General features: G+C 37.3%; 1 pseudogene; it reads right to left on the reverse strand.

The window, feature by feature from the left end:
- Positions 1–679: 679 nt before the first annotated feature.
- LOC147851212 (pyrroline-5-carboxylate reductase-like) lies at positions 680–2915 on the reverse strand (annotated as a pseudogene).
- Positions 2916–4841: the final 1926 nt, after the last annotated feature.

Consider the following 4841-nt stretch of genomic DNA (forward strand, 5'->3'; position numbering starts at 1 on the left):
CCCCTATTTTAGCTATCCCCCCTATTTGTTTTACAATTTCTGATAGTTCTCACCTCGTTCAGCAATATGTCTCAACAAGCGTCTTCAGCTTCAATTTTCGATAAAACCTTCATCAAGAGAGGGGCTCTGACCAGTTTTATCAAGGACCATTTCCGTGCTCAAAATATCATTGTTATATTGGATAAGCATAGGGACAACCGAAAAGTCACTTTCAAATGCTACTATTGGGGGAAATATCGCAACCCTCTAGGCTTAACTAACGATACTCGCAAAAGACAAATGGGACTCGTCTAATGGACAATGCACGCACTTGCGATATGCGAGAATATGAGATATCCTGAGTTTATTAATTAATTAATAAACAATTTCATTTGGTTATATTAGGTTCTATAAATTTAGGGGGGGCAAATAGCGCTTTCCTATATTTATAACATGTACAATATAATTGCCATGAGGTTTTTACTTCGGTTGAGTAAAAATTTGAACATCAAACCATCATTTCTACTCATAGACTTATTTTCATTTAAGTTAATAAGGCGGAAGAACCAAATTAATATATCTTTTTGTTACCTAAGTTTTATGTTTGCTGATGTGGATCACAATTAACCATTTTGGAATTTCTCAAGACATGCACAAAGCAATTGATATTGAGCGTGAGGAAGTGATTGTATCCTATTAGTTAATATAAGTGAAACCTCAAGCCCTTAGATTTGGATAGTTCATCACCCCAGCTACAACACTGTCGATAAGTGATGCATGAAACCCAGCCTTCTCCAAAGCATGAATCCCAGCAATGGTCGTACCTACAATGGAAATTGAGCTATCATAACCTCATGTGTTGTATACTCATGGAAACTCCTTCCTACAGAAGCCTTCAAAATCCATCTTAAATAATACTAATCGCACAATTTGCATGACCTAATTTTTCTCTAAAATATCCACAAAACTAGGGGTATTTTGGTGTTCATCCTAAAACACAAACACAATACATGGATCAATGGGTTAGAGTAGTGATTGCTAATTGTAAGCATCCACAAAGATGAATAACAATACCTGCAGGTGATGCAACCTCATCTTACAACTGCCCAGGGTGATTTTTGGTTTCCATTAACATCTTTGTAGCTCTAAAAATCTATCAAACGATGTAGAACTTTCATAAAATTATCTAAGAAAAAATCACCTAAATCTGTCAGTACTAAAGAACTTGCGATGAGCAAATATATATATATTACATTTCTGTTTGAGATGCTAAGGAAAGGGCAACATCTCTTGGTAGTCCCGCTGCAACATCACCGTCTGCTTCAGTTTCAATTGTAAGGTACAGATATGCTGGCCCAGTCCTACTATATAGCCCATCACATCACACTTTAGTAAGTATGTTTGATCAAAAAAACCAATTCATGTTCAACTATGCTTCATAGAAAAACATCAAGTTATATATTGGAAAACATAGTCATATATCTCCAGTCAAGATATACTGCATTTAGAAGCTTCTCATCAGCTACGTGAACACTTCCAACACCTTCAAAACCCGTTTTAACTATAAGGGAATCTTCTGGTAGCACTATATCTCCGAGACTCATAACTATAAACTTTAGAGACACGTCTCACATTGTGAAATTATTTCACCAAAATACATTTATGAAAACTAGGGTTAAAACAAGTGCCAAATGAAGTTGAGAAGTGTTTCATTAGAACATAGACCGAAAAAAAGAGGTGATAAAACTTGCTGCGGCAGTTCCCACTAAGCAAGGAGTGTTTGGCATTACTATTCTTATACCGTCATATCTCCTGCCCATTTCTACAAAAGAAATTGACTGATATATGTCATCTCAGAGAAAAGAATTACTTTGCAGTATATGCATCTCTCTCTCTCCCCCGGACGCATTTTGCCCATAACACTAATTTCTACGCTCTCCAAAAGAAGTAAAAGAATTAGACGCATGAGCCGTAGTAAGTATCTGAGCATTGGACGAGCAAACAGAGGCGCCAAAAGAAGTGAAGACTTTGCAGAGATCAGCAGAAAAAATGCGAGACGCAGAAAATATTTCGTCGCTATCGAGGCCCAGGAGGTAAAGGCCGCGGCCATCTGCTCTGCTCCGATGAATCCTATCTAAGCTTTCTTCAGACACACCGCCATCGCTCACTCAGAAACACAAACACAGATATTGGTCGCTTATTTCCCTTTTGGACAAGGCGATAAAATGAACTTCCAGAAATAACCCTCAAGTTTCTCCTAATTCCATTTTTATTACCCCTGCCCCAAATTACTTGGACCTTATTTTCTTTCGGCATTTTCTGAATCCTATCGAGATATATAGATTCGATCCGGTCCAGTCCCTCTACACACATGTTTCCCGACACTCTCCATCTACAACCCCTCATTGGTCAATTTCATGAGCATGGTGGAAAGCCACCATTCAATTCCACATTTTCTTTTACGTATGACAATTATTTTTCACTCTTTGACCCATGGGCATCACTTTCGACCTTCAACCCTCGGAAGACTATTCACCACCCCTCTAACTAATAATAGGGAATTTGGTAACAACCTCATAAACTAATATAAATAAAAAATCATTTAAATGATAGTGCGGTGTGCATGTGTTCCTTTGTGCCACCCTTTTAGCTCACCCTTTTTAGGATGCACGTACCCAAGTTGACCCACCCTTTTAGCACACCCTTTTTAGCCAAGCCAACCCAAATGGGTTCCGTTGTATCAACTGTAAATTGATTAAGATGTAAGAAGCTAAGTAGACTAGTTTTGATCTCTTATGTGCATTTTACATATTGGTGGAGATGATGGGTACTAGCCCCCACATCCAAGCATCCACCTCTTCTGCTTCGTAGGTAGCATTGCCCTCGCCATTGTCATTGACACTCTTGTTAGTCTCTTGTAGTAGTATCTCTTCCATTACCACCGCCTTAGTTCACTATTTAGGCCTCCCGACATCCATTGCTTCCTCCATCCAAGTCTTTTTTTGCGATCGCCATCTATACCTCTCTAGCACGCAAGCCCACTACACCTTCACCTTAGATACTCTCACTTTCTCACACCACTTTTATGTCTTGCCCCACCAACTCTTCCCCCTCACCTTAGGTTGCTCACTAACTTCTTGTCCCATGAGTTTCTCTGATCCCCCTCCTACGCGATAGCCCTCCTGTCCCCCACGAATATGTGAAATGCACATAAGAGATCAAAACCACTCTACTTAGCTTCTTATTTCTTAATCAATTTATAGTTGATACAACGGAACCCATTTGGGTTGGCTTGGCTAGGCTAAAAAGGGTGTGCTAAAAGGGTAGGTCATTTTGGGCACACACATCCTAAAAAGGGTGTGCTAAAAGGGTGGGTCAACTTGGGTATGTGCATCCTAAAAAGGGTGAGCTAAAAGGGGGGCACAAAGGAACACATGCACACCACAATAGAAACATATACAATTTTAGATTTATAATAAAGACTAAAATATACTACCCAAGAAAAACCTTTTCGCCTCTCGCTAGAGGTGTTCATAGCCTTGGGAATTACTAAATAACTTTACAAATATCTACCAAATCATCGGTAGCGCAGTCGTAGTGCCAAACATCACAAGGTTTCTTGACCTAGTATTGGTTTTCTTTGTCTTATGCCCACCCACACTTATACGCAGAATTGGAATAAAGGGGTCTGCAAAAATTTTATTCCGTATTGCATAGGTACAATATAAGCCCATATCAACATTCACACTCAAATTTGCATGTATAATTAGAAAAAAAAAAGTGTAAGGAATGACTATTATTATCCAAACACCAAAATGACTATTATTATCTAAACTTTTCTTCATTTCCGTAAATGTCATTAGTTTTGTTGTTTCAATAAATACATTTGGTCAATATGTGCTTAGGGCTTATTTATAGAAGCTATTTGCACAATAATAATAATAAAACACTTAGTTCATTCCCTATTTCTTTGTTTGTATAAGAAATTGTAAGAGCATTTGGAATAAATATAAATTTAGGAGCCAAAAGGTTTCCCATAAATAATATGACATTCTTTTAGTACATATGTTCCGTATATAATTATGTCATATACTATTGTTGATGTAATGTAAAGTGGGATCCAAGAATTATGGCTTTACAATTATGCATGCTTCTCATGTTTTTCATTTTTCTTATGGACACCTCTCTCTCACCTCGTTTCCTTCTTCTATTTCATGGTTCAGAATTAAAATTTTGGTCATTTGGCGTACAATTACGTCATTGGCTCTTTGGATAATATGGAAAGTGAGATGTGATTCTGTTTTTAACAATGCCCATATACAGCTCAACACTATGCTTATTGAATTCTAGATGTTGTTTGTTCACACACTTCATGACCATATATGATGATCTGCAGGGTTCGGATGATGTTTTGTGGCAATGGCAAGTGGCCTTTAAGAACCGATGGCAAGGACTCCAATTATTTTCAGAGACAACTGCTGATCCAAAGTGGAATTATGCCATACCTTCGTTTATGTTGGATAGTGGATAGTAAGTATTGTCTACTTGTTCATATATGACATCATCCGTATCATCAGATGTACTAGCTTTTGTATCTTACAAAAAGAAGTGCGATGAAATGTCTCCTTCTGTTTTTCTTATGTAGACTTTTCAAGTAATATACTAAGGTGTATCTTCCTTAAAAAAAATAAAAAATAAAAAATTATGGCATTACAACTCAATTTGTCGAAACCAAGGGTTGAACGTTATTAATACAAATATATTAATAGTGATTAAAACTAGCAACAAAACCAGGATTTCGCAATTCTAATCTTACCAAAGCTGTGAAGAAATGTGTAACTGATCATATTCTCTCTTTTACC

Source organism: Azolla caroliniana, unplaced genomic scaffold (genome assembly GCF_043228905.1).
Source record: "Azolla caroliniana isolate FFs.n. ecotype wild unplaced genomic scaffold, voAzoCaro1.0.p SCAF_20, whole genome shotgun sequence".
Classification (NCBI taxonomy): domain Eukaryota; kingdom Viridiplantae; phylum Streptophyta; class Polypodiopsida; order Salviniales; family Salviniaceae; genus Azolla; species Azolla caroliniana.